At 46.3% G+C, this 13,012-nt stretch overlaps 1 protein-coding gene across 2 annotated transcripts in view; it reads left to right on the plus strand.

The window, feature by feature from the left end:
* LOC138566133 (zinc finger protein 432-like) overlaps positions 1–13,012 on the plus strand; it is a 41,745-nt gene that overhangs the window by 24,463 nt on the left and 4,270 nt on the right. The gene's annotated exons all lie outside the window — the stretch shown is intronic.

A 13,012-nucleotide genomic window follows, 5' to 3' on the forward strand; every position in this document is an offset into this window, starting at 1 on the left:
TTTGGGAAACGCCTGTGCACATACGCCCGTTTTCAGCATGCTACCTATAACATTGTGACAGTGGGGACTATCACACCCGAAGGTGTGGGTCACAGGAAGGGCCATTCATAATTTTCTACATTACTGTGCACGCTGAGCCGGACTGACATGGTTGCAATTACTTGCAAACGCAATGTAGCACAGCCCATTTGGTCCAACATCACTTACACGCCTAACCTGTGTGCTCTACTACTCTGTTCTGAAAAGCTGCAAACGTATTACGGAGCAGCTCTGGGATGTGGCCTTTTGTAGGGCTGCTGTGGAGAACTTGCACCCAGAAAACAGGCCAACAGTGTTCAAAAATCTACATACATGTATAACGGCACATTGTGGTGTGTTTGTAAGCGCGTACTTTCTGAAAAACACCCGCTACATTCCTCAACACTGTACTTTGCCGCTGTCCGTGGGTCCGGATCGTGTCACCGAATAAAGGCCCATGCACAGTGTCGGTGCGGTCACATGGTGACGTTGCCACTGCTCTCCTTTCGAACTGATGTCCGCAGGATGTGTTTTGGGCGGAATAAGTTGTGCACATGTGCATACCGTTGCCGCTTCTGTACAGAATAATGGGGTGCCATACGTGTGGTGAGCATTTTGGTAGACGCTGGCTGTTTATAGGGTATAGCAGGTGGGATGTTTATCTGTATAGGTACCTGTAGGCTGTGGGTGGGCACTTTGACCTAATTAATGTTCGTTCACATATGCTGCACAGTGGCACTGTTACCAGGACACAGAGGAACAGATACACATGCGTGTACTTGCACAACAACCAAATGTCCCCCCGTGACAAGTTTTGCCATGAGACATTCATAGGCCCTCATTACAAGTCAGGCGGTGGACCATGGTGCTATTAGCACCATGGTCCATGCCGTATTCCGCCATGGTGGATGTCGGAATTACCGCCCCATTCCAAGGTAATTCCCCATTCACCCTTCCCCATTCCCATTTTTGCCCCATAGGGCATAATGGGGATGGGGAAGGCGCTAATTACGGCACTGTAAATTACGGTGCCGTAATTAGCATCAAGGTCGCTTAGCGCCTTGGACTTTAACGCCTGCAAAAAGCAGGCGTTAAAGTGTGAATCAGACGTTAAGGGGTAACGGCGCCGTCTGCGCCGTTAAACCCTTAACGCCTGACTTGTAATGAGGGCCATGGTGTCCTTTACAGGAAGTACTAGTGAGTCTGATATCGAGGTTTTCTCTATGGATAAGGGCTACTCCGCCCCCACATGCATTTATTCGGTCGAATCTAATGAAGGTGTATCCTTTTAGTAACGCTATGGATTGAGCAGGACCTGAAGCTTCCTGGAGCCAGGTTTTCGTAACGGCTAGGAGGTCTAGTTCCAGATTGGATATTAGGTCATTAATGCCGATAGCATGAGCTGTTAAAGACTATGGGGGTCATTCTGAGTACGGCGGTAGGGGGTTAACAGCACCAGTAAGGACGCCAGTGCCGTTAACCCCTACCGCCGCATTCCGAGGTCCCTTAGCGGGTCCCACTAGGGCCGGCTGGTTTTACCAGCCACCCTTAGCGGGACCCGTTAAGGGACTATGGAGCTAATAATGGGCCCGCTATTTGGGGGCCCGTTATTAGCTCCTTCCCCATTCCCATTGAGCCTTATAGGGGCTCGAATGGGAATGGGGAATGGTTTTCGAAATGGGGACTTACCGGGTCCGCATAGGTCGGAATGTCCCGGTAAGTCCCCATTCCGACACCACGGACCTGGACACAGGTTTGGAGGCAGCCATGGCGCTATTTGCACCATGGCTACCTCCAAACTCGTAATGACTCCCCTTGTGTTAATGAGAGCTGCATGTAAGAGGTGATCAGGTTTGGATAGAGCAGCGTTGCTGTGTGCAAGGAGTGGTGCTGGTTTTTGGCCTGGAGTGGTCCGGATAGCTTGAGGATGTATCCAATGGGAGGGATTAGTGCTGGCCCTACTTTGTTTAAGAGGATTGAGTTTAGGGGGGATGCATGAGGCAGGCGGGCTGAAGTCAGTCACGGTCTTAAGGGTGGTCGTATGAGCATTAGGGTGTTTGGTGGGGGGAGCTGGAATGGAGGCATTGCTTATGCGTGTGCGTTCACCCAGGTGCTCATTTCCTTGCCCAGTCTGAGCAGAGAGGTAGGTGGGAGTGACTAGGGAAGTTCTGGAGTGAAGCCTGTGCTTTCTCTGGGATAGTGGAGGCGGAATGAGGGGTTTAGTACGATTAGGATGAGCTGATCCCTGCGGGGACTGGCTAAAACTGGCGGTCTTTGTGTTTTCTTTGCGTGGCTTGAGCTGTGTTTGGGGCAGTGCGATGAAGGCCCTTGATGGGTCTGTATCATACAGGTGGTTGGCCGACGATGAGCTCTTATCGTCTTTGGGCACAGGTCTGAGGGAGGAGAGTCTGGTTCTGGAGGTGGTCGTGGACGGTTTCATGTTGGGGGTAGTGAGTTGTGGGCTTCGATTGAGGCGGTAGTGGCAGTCACGAGTCTCGAGGGAGGAGGGCTCAGTGCACGAGGGTGTGTCCTGCGCAGATGAAGCATGTGTGTCATGGCTTAGGAAAGTATGGGGCACTGGATAAGGTAGATCCGGGCTGCATTGTCTAAGGTAGGCTTGGTGGGTGGGGCTTGTGATATTTTAACGCTGTGGGTGGTGGTAAGGGAAGGGTTATACCTCACATCCGACTGTGAGTGGGGTTTGGCATATGCTCTTGGGCTGGTGAGGGTATGGGGCGAGACTGGGGATAATCAGGTCATATGGTGAAGTGCCGGCAGTACAGATAAGTACTTCAGGCTTAACTGGCATTGAGGAGTTGTTCCAGGTAGCAGTAGCGTTGGAGTCCTTTGTCCACAGCAGCAAGCAGTGGAGAGCGGCAGAGAGCTCCTGCTCTTGCCTTGGACTTTGGCCTTCGACAGATACTGGCTTCACCGTCCGGCAAATCCAGACTGCTTGTTTATGATGAGGCAACATCCAATCACAGGCATTTACTGGCCCAGGCTGTGTTTCCTTGGAGATACTGGTAACAATGTCGGCCATCTTTGTAGATGCTCGGAGCTGGTATTCCCATTGCCTGCAGTGGAGGTAATCCATACAAAGGGGGGGGGTCCTGGGAGGCATGCTGGATCCTGGGGATTAAGTGGAGCAGCATAGAGCTCCTGCTCTTGCCTTGGACTTCGGCCTTCGACAGTAAAGAACACATGGTGGAAACAGTAAAGACAGACACAAGTGATCACAGTTCAAGGGTGTTTATTAAACTGAATATGCATGTTGGAAAACTGCCTAATCTAAACCTAAAGATAAGATGGGAGCAAGCTATGGCCATCAAATAATAATAAAACAGTCCTAGTGCTGTCTTGTCAAATAAAAAGGCCCTATACTAAAAAAGAAAAAAAAAACATTGTCAGTCCTTACAGCTAAATATAAAAAAAGAGTGTGGGATAAGGTTCACAAGAAAGAAAGAAAGAAAGAAAGAAAGAAAGAAAGAAAGAAAGAAAGAAAGAAAGAAAGAAAGAAAGATGTTCACAAATGATAAGTTAGGATGTGTAGTTGGCGTCTCCCTTTCCCATGTTTTGAGCACGGGACAAGTTGTACTCCTGAGCTCACTCTTGAGCTTTCCCAGCACAAGACAACAGTTCTGTTCTCAGCTATCAGGACCTTTGATGGTCAAAGTTACTTTCCAAATGGACGCTGGGTGATTGCTTTTCACCCCCTGCAACCCCATCTTCTGGGTCTCGGATCCTAAACAAGTTTGCCTCCCTTCGTCGGGTTCACTCTTGCTTTTGCAAAGATACTTTCTCCTTGACATTCACAAACCTTAATGTCTTTTTAAAGATTTCTCAGTGGACATCCATCTGCCAGGTTCACTTTTGACAACACACTGTTTCTTGGGACTTTAGACTTCGCCCCCCTTTATAAGCATCCCTCTGTCAGGTTCACTCTGGCCACTTCTCGATTCCTTTTGCTCTCTCTTGAGGCAGGATTCACTTCCCTTGTATTTTCGATGGTTTGTCGGTCAAAAACGTTCGACTGTACAGGGATTTTGCTAGACCCCTGTATGACTGCTTTTACCTCTCCTGGCGGCTATACTACAGCCTTCTGGTATCAGTAGTTTAAATCAACACATGATTAACCAGAGTCTCTTGAGTGAGCACCCACGTGGTGCCGGTCCCCTCTTCAGCTGATTTTCCCTTATCAATGGACAGTTCTTTGAACATTTCTCAATGTGGCACTTTGCGACTTAAATCCAACACAGTTCGGTTTCTTATCGGTTCTCCCCTTGACTCACTGGCTGTGATGAACCACTTGGCTTTCCTTGTATCTGGAGTCAAGACTGGTAACACGATAGCAGGTATCTCCCTCGGTCCTGCTCATCAGTGTAGGCACGCTCTATGTACCGTTGACAACCGCTGCAAGCTATTGTTCGCAGTCTTACCATTCCTTCCACGGAGGTCTCATGGGCCTGGCTCAGAAAGGGCAAGGTTGTTTCCCTTGGTTTGCACCGTCTTTCGCCTCCTTTTGAACTGCAGTGCTGAGTTAGCTCTCTCGTCGTGCGGTCTGCCTTGCTCATCCTGTGCTCTCGTACTCCACCTTTTATCCTTGTGGGGAAGTGAAAGGGTCGTCACGTGTGTGTGATTCTGGTCAATTGTCTGACTTTGCCTGACCCTTGTATAGGGACATGTCAGGTAAACGGCTCTGGTCATAGTCCGTTGTCTTTCATGGTGTGCGAAATTACTTTTGTCAAAAAAGTGTGGGGGGGGGGGTGTTTTGGAATATCCTATGTGGTAAGATGGGGAAAAGGTGTTGAAAGAAGGGGGATACTGCATCTCACCCATCAGTGTCCCATTTCCACTCCCTGAGGATCCCCCATCCAGGTGATCCTCCCTCACTGGTCCACCCCCAGGAACTGGATCCAATAGCGATGGCCGTGTCTTGGCTATCTGGATGAGAGACCCCCAGGGACTAGTTAGGGAGACACCTTGACGTTTCTCACAGAAGGCACCAGAAATGACATCACAGCTTGATGACTGCTTCCCTTTATTCACCAGGTGAAAAGGAGTTCTTGCGAGTTTTTGTTGCCAGAAATACATCTGCAATTGTTGTAAAAAAAAAAAAGAAAACATCAAGAGTTAAGTTTTAACTTGAATCCTCTCGTAACAAACGGCACCTGAGCGCACCAGGAATTAATAGATATTCCATTTACGTCTTTCCAGTTGGAATTAATTGTTTTTATTGTGATTGAAATCCGTATATGAGAACACCTTTTTTCATTTTTATAGTACATATTAATTTAAAATAATGATTTAAAAATAATTAGAGGTAGTTTTTTGACCTTATGCGAAACATTTGTATATGTTATCTTCCATACTTCTAACAAAAACACACAACAGTAAATGAATATATCCAATAAAAAACAATTTGGGCTTAACGGAGAACGCTTTGCTTTTAATGATGCATATACTTAATAATTTAATCATTTTTAATGTACCTAAGAATACATTAATTTGAAACCAACATTAATAAGATTAGCTCTCCAGATCTCACCTCAGTTTAGTTCAACACCTTCAAGTTTCTCCAGTAACGTTAGTACTCGCTGCTTATTTGATACTTTGGGCCTCATTACACGGAAGGCGGTAATGGTTAACGGCCACCGTTAATGGTAACGTGACCGTTAACCATTATCGCCTTACTACGAGGTCCCTTAGCGGGTTGGTGCTTTAACGCCTGCTTTTTGCAGGCGTTAAAAACCAACCCGCTAAGGGACCTCGGAGCTAATTACGGCACCGCAAAATTGCAGTGCCGTAATTAGCGCCTTCCCCATTCCCATAGAGCCCTATGGGGCAGAAATGGGAATGGGGAAGGGCAATGGCGGAAGGGGGATTTACCGCCCCACCAACCTTGGAATGGGGCGGTAAATCCCCTTTCCACCAAGGCGGTGCCGGTAATTTACCGGCATGGTCCAGGATGCTAATAGCTAATAGCACCCTGGATCACCGCCTTCCGTGTAATGAGGCCCTATGATTTGGACTTCATATATACCATCTCTTAAAAGCTTTATACATTTTCGATTCTTAGGGCCTCATTCTGAGTGTGCCGGTACGGTAACAACGATGGCAGTAAGCCCACGACTCTGCGGCTGGTTGCTGTCCCGCCAGGGTCTGACCTGGCGGGCAGAACGGCACCCACCGGCAGAGTTTCATGGAAGCGCCGGCACTTCTTGGAATACCGGGGTCGTAATACCCCGGTGTTACCGGGAAGTCAAGCGCCTGTAAATATTGCAAGTCCGGCGGCAACCTACCCGTTTTACCAGCAAGGTTACCACCAAACTTGTAATGAGGCCCTTAGACTTGATAATATATTGTCCGAAATGGAGATCTCAAGTGAGCCTGCACAGACCCCCACACCTTCCAACTCTACCCAGGAGCTGAATAACAGAAAGGCAAGTGGGTGCCACCATCTGGACTGGAGAGGAATACACCTCTTTCCTCATGAATACCAAATGTAGGAAAGGAGAGCTAGGGCAGGCAAGTGCACAATATATCACCAGTGAGGCTGAGGAAAGAACTAAGGAGCAATCAATATCCAGGCCTCCCAGAGTCCTCCCACCAACCAGTTGCTCAGGCTTCCTGCTGGTTCAGGCTACCAGGGTGGGACGGTCCGATGGGCAGCCCACCTGGGAAAGGGAAGCATTGACGATGATACCCAGGCACTAGAGTACAGAGAGACGGGCATGGCTGAAGGCAGCAGGAAGGGGTGGTTGACAAGACCAAGCACTGGCAGGCAGTCATCCTCAGTATCACAGCAGGCTGATGCGATATTAATGATGATGGGAGGCAAAGGGCCTGGGTCATGTGAATGCTTTAGTCCTGCTAGAATTACATTGCCAATGTGTGGGAGAACATTCAGTCGTAGGTTCCTGACAAACCTGCTCAAAGCAGTCTCCCAACATGTGGACAGTGTAAGGATCTGATGAACCTTCACTGAAGGGAGAACATCTTCTCTTTATCTGTGAAATAACTCTCTGGACTGAATGAATGAATGGACTTAGCACTGCTGGAAGTGGGCTCGAGCAAGGGCAGGGTTGTAGCTTTTGCTGCTTCTGAGAAAAGAACCTCAATGATGGAGTTTGTAATGCTTTTTCACTCCTTGAGTTAAGAGCCTGTGCGACCTGAGGCCTGCAGGCATGTGACGCTATATAAGCAATAAAATAAATAAATGAATAAGAAGCAAGCCTTGAGAGACTAGGATGGAGGGTGTTGAGGTACAGCAGGGCATTCTTCTTTATATTGCAATCTTGTTATGACAAGTCGAGGCCAGATAAATGGATCATGATTGGTAGAGCGTGGAGAGTGTGATTCAAAGGGGACTCGAGACGGATGCATGCCACACAAGGAAATGGTTACACCCAGGTTGTTAAATGTTGTGAACCTTTGCACCCTGAAAAAGACTTGTTGCCTCTGGAGGGTGATTTGGCATACACAGCCTAAGGTGCTGGCTGTACAGATGACACACCTGAGAACAGACCAGGGGAGGTTGTCTCCAAGGGAATATCCCCTCAGAATGTGGCAGCACTCACAAAAAAGGGCTGGTTTGACCCTCTTGTTGTACAGAAATGTGTGTCCTATGCGATATTTCTACATGTTGAAGGCCAAACACAAAAAAGACAGATTTAGTTTTGGCTGATTTTCTGCAACCTTCAAAATCGGGAATTATTAAACCTCTGGTGTGGGTTTCACCACCCCACCAACCCCCCCCCCACCACCTGGAAAGTTGATAACCCCCCCATCCTCCCCCTCAGCTAGTACTGAGAAGAAGAAGAGAAGCATTCAACCAATATACTCTTCCTATGTACATCACCCACCTAGTACTGAGAAGAGGAAGAGAAGCATTCAACCAGTATACTCTTCCTATGTACATCACCCACCTAGTACTGAGAAGAGGAAGAGAAGCATTCAACCAATATACTCTTCCTATGTACATCACCCACACCTTGTACTGAGAAGAGAAAGAGATGGTTTTAACCAACATACTCTTCCTATGTACATCACCCACCTAGTACTGAGAAGAGGAAGAGAAGCATTCAACCAATATACTCTTCTTATGTACATCACCCACCTAGTACTGAGAAGAGGAAGATAAGCATTCAACCAATATGCTCTTCCTATGTACATCACCCACCTAGTACTGAGAAGAGGAAGAGAAGCATTCAACCAATATACTCTTCCTATGTACATCATCCAACTAGTACTGAGAAGAGGAAGACAAGCATTCAACCAATATACTCTTCCTATGTACACCACCCACCTAGTACTGAGAAGAGCAAGAGAAGCCTTCAACCAATAAACTCTTCCTATGTATACCACCCACACCTAGTACTGAGAAGAGCAAGAGAAGCCTTCAACCAATATACTCTTCATATGTACATCACCCACACCTAGTACTGAGAAGAGCAAGATAAGCCTTCAACCAATATACTCTTCCTATGTACATCATCCACCTAGTACTGAGAAGAGGAAGAGAAGCATTCAACCAATATACTCTTCCTATGTACATCACCCACCTAGTACTGAGAAGAGGAAGAGAAGCCTTCAACCAATATACTCTTCCTATGTACACCACCCACCTAGTACTGAGAAGAGCAAGAGAAGCCTTCAACCAATATACTCTTCCTATGTATACCACTCACCTAGTACTGAGAAGATGAAGAGAAGCATTCAACCAATATACTCTTCCTATGTACACCACCCACCTAGTACTGAGAAGAGGAAGAGAAGCATTCAACCATTATACTCTTCCTATGTACACCACACAGCTAGTACTGAGAAGAGGAAGAGAAGCATTCAGCCAGTATACTCTTCCTATGTGCATCACCCACACCTAGTACTGAGAAGAGGAAGAGAAGATTTTAACCAACATACTCTTCCTATGTACATCACCCACACCTAGTACTGAGAAGAGGAAGATAAGCATTCAACCAATATGCTCTTCCTATGTACATCACCCACCTAGTACTGAGAAGAGGAAGAGAAGCATTCAACCAATATACTCTTCCTATGTACATCATCCAACTAGTACTGAGAAGAGGAAGACAAGCATTCAACCAATATACTCTTCCTGTGTACACCACCCACCTAGTACTGAGAAGAGCAAGAGAAGCCTTCAACCAATATACTCTTCCTATGTACACCACCCACCTAGTACTGAGAAGAGGAAGAGAAGCATTCAACCAATATACTCTTCCTATGTACATCACCCACCTAGTACTGAGAAGAGGAAGAGAAGCATTCAAACAATATACTCTTCCTATGTACATCACCCACCTAGTACTGAGAAGAGCAAGAGAAGCCTTCAACCATTATACTCTTCCTATGTATACCACCCACCTAGTACTGAGAAGAGCAAGAGAAGCCTTCAACCAATATACTCATCCTATATATACCACCCACCTAGTACTGCGAAGAGGAAGAGAGCATTCAACCAACATACTCTTCCTATGTACATCACCCACCTAGTACTGAGAAGAGGAAGAGAAGCATTCAACCAATATACTCTTCCTATGTACACCACCCACCTAGTACTGAGAAGAGGAAGAGAAGCATTCAACCAATATACTCTTCCTATGTACATCACCCAGCTAGTACTGAGAAGAGGAAGAGAATCATTCAACCAGTACACTCTTCCTATGTACATCACCCACCTAGTACTGAGAAGAGGAAGAGAAGCATTCAACCAATATACTCTTCCTATGTACACCACCCACCTAGTACACCACCCACCTAGTACTGAGAAGAGGAAGAGAGGAAGAGAACAATTCTACCAATAACAACCAATATACTCTTCCTATGTACATCACCCATCCAGTACTGAGAAGAGGAAGACAAGCATTCAACCAATGCACTCTTCCTATGTACATTACCCACCTAGTACTGAGAAGAGGAAGAGGAAAGTCCAAAACCCCTCAGCCTTTATGAGATATTGCAAGTCCCAGAACATCTGTTCCCCTTATGTACCATTCAAGTACTGAGACGAAGAATAGGGAGCTAGGAGGTATGCAAGCTTCCTATGAGAAACCCCATCACGGCACTGGGAAGACTACGCAAACAGAGGCAACCCTATACTCTCAATACATGTGTCACACTAATGAGGTCAGGCACTTGAAGCAGACTACAGTCACCTGCATCTTATCAAACCTTGCTGGGACTATAAAAGCTGGAACCTAGAGCAAGTAGGAGAGTGACTTGGGAGGAGAGCAGAAGGAAGACCAGCTCAACCTGTGAGTGTTTCAGGGAGAACAAAGAGCCGAGAAGGGCAAGTGGGAGTCGCATTGCGAGGGAGCTGTGTCTCCAGGGAGCCAGTGAAAAGAGCCGAAGGGTGCCGCGTGAAGTGGTGATCCCTTGTATGGGGCCAGAGACTGCTCATTACCCGGGCTGGAAGTGCCAGCACAGGGTAGTCTGAGAGGCAGGTGGTGAGACCCTGACCTAAGAACGAAGAACCATTAAAGCTGAGTACAACCGGTGAGTCTGAATGCAAAGGAGAGGCGGTTTGTGAAAGTGCGAGTGAATACTAAGTATCCAAGCAAGCATGTATGAAGAGGGACGCGTCCATTGAAGGGTGATACTGCAGTCGTAAAGTATACCAAGAGAAGGAAGCACACTAAAGATGAGATACTAAGTAACAGAGTGGTCACGTGTATGATTGAACATTCTCGAAAACCTATATATGAATGGAGATGGCTTCTTAAAGTGAAGTGGAGCAGTGTGCAAACTGAAAACCAAGCAAAATAGAAAGCACTGGCAGGAGAGCAATGCTAGTAAGGAAAAGTGAGTGAAATTCCCAGGAAGAGGTGCTGGAAAGAAAGTGAAGTGCAAAAAGTGACTACTTTTTGGAACAAGTGAATAAGTCAGACTGTCAAGAAAGGGCGAAGCTAAGCTCTGGATCCCAGGTTGCGTGACCTGTAATGGGTGGACAGTGTTGTCTGACACAGCGCCACGACCCAGGGAGACCCACTGAATAAGTGAACCATAAAACCAGTTGAAAGAGCTTCTTGACGTGTGGGGAAGGCAACCCTTGATGGATAGAGTTGAATTGTTATGAACTGAACTTTGTGTTTAAGGAGTTGACAAGAAAAGGGAATTTTGGGAAACTATTGGAATATTGAACTTTGGGAAACAATTTGAAAAGGGAACTTTGTGAAACCAAGAGTGTCTGAACCAAAGGGTCTTAATTTTTGGAAAGGGAACCCGGAGAAGCCTGCATACCTGGTGAGAAGATATTTTGAACTTTGCAGAACTTTAGTGAACCTGAGTGTCTTGAACTTGGGAAAGGGAGCTGTGGAAGGGCTCCAGTGCTGTCCTGTTTTACATTTGAAAACTTGAGTTTATCCAGTCCCTTGCACACTGTTATTCTATAGAAGTGAGGGCAAGCATAGGTTTGACACAGACAGCCTTTTCTGTTTTGGACTGACAAACTTAGACTACCCTTAGTTTACTTTCTGGTAGAGACCACTCCCACCTTTGAGTTAGGGACAGTTGGGTATTATCCCATCCCTTTCAGCCAAATCAATGTTTTTGAAACTGTATCGCTTGTTTCTGTGTTTTCTCTTGATACCATGCTTGATTCACAGCACGTATGCCCTGGATGGATTGTGCAATGGCAGACAAGGCTCTGACTTCTTCTTCACATGCACAAACAAACACGCACACACACACATTTTATTTCTTGAAGCTGCAAGAAGGGGGAGCCACAAAAGGGAATTGATAGTATCGCGTTACCTCAAACTAGTGTTTTTCCACCCATACTGGAATGCTCAGTTTCTCGTATATTCTGTTGCACAATAAGTAATCTAGGACTGACTGTCTGATAGACAGTCGGACAGACGGTGGGAGGCCCGCGTATCCTGGGGTGACTATTCATACTATTCACACTACATACACCTTATTCCCAGCCCAATGCCATATGAGACACAAACAACTGTGTGTGAAAATCAGTAAATGGTGCTGATCCCTTCTTGGATATTAACAATGTTGGGGCTGCATTCCCATTGGTTACTGGAGATTTCATAAAAGTAATCCTTACTCACAGTGCAGAGGGTGCAGGGGCACCCTCAGATTCAACCTAGGGTGCAATTATCAGCATCCACAAAATGGGGGTCTGGACCGGGTTATGGGAAACTGGCAAGTAACATACCCATTTACACCCACTCAACAATAAAACTGTATTTTTCTTCCACCTCCTGAACACTACCCAGTGGTATTTTGAAAAGGGATAACAAAAGTGGTCCGTGAACATGCGCTAAAGTGAACAAAGCAATCGGTATGACCGAGCTAGTCAACATAGGTGAAAGAAGTTCTCAATTCTTTTAATCCATGGTCATTGCAGGACAAAGAACTGTGCCGGCACATGGTTCGACCACATCGGTCTTTTTCAAGGCAGATTCCACGTATTACCTTGCCAAATGGCACGAACATTTATCAATTTCTTGATGCTGCTATGCTGCAGGAATCACATAAAGCCATGACGCTATTTTACCAGGTTGTGAAGCTTGCAAGTAAATAGAACACAGTTTCCCTCTATTATAAGATTGAATTGTCGATAATCGTCAGTCATTACAGGACTGTTAGGCTCCCGACCCTGCCCTCGTCCTGCCTTTATCGCTTGTATATGGAAATGTGGCACTTTCAAGCCAGTTTAGTCATTTCTGGAGAAAGTAAATCCATGGCCCTGATGTTTAAATATCTACTTAAAATATTTGTTTAGCCAGTCTGTGCTTTATTCTCACACTATTAGATACTAAAACGGTCTAAATAAAAATGAATCCCTCTATTCCTATCATCAGAGAACCACTACTCTGCCCCGTAGAGTGTGTGTCCCCAATAGATGGCACCCTAGTATTCAACGTCTTATGAGCTACTACGTGAGTAATTAACTTGTGCACATCACTACTACTGAGAACCAGTCTGCCTGTTACATGTCATGCCTGCGATTGAGAATTTG

The sequence above is a fragment of the Ambystoma mexicanum genome, chromosome 2p (genome assembly GCF_040938575.1).
Source record: "Ambystoma mexicanum isolate Mex_15411 chromosome 2p, UKY_AmexF1_1, whole genome shotgun sequence".
Taxonomy (NCBI): domain Eukaryota; kingdom Metazoa; phylum Chordata; class Amphibia; order Caudata; family Ambystomatidae; genus Ambystoma; species Ambystoma mexicanum.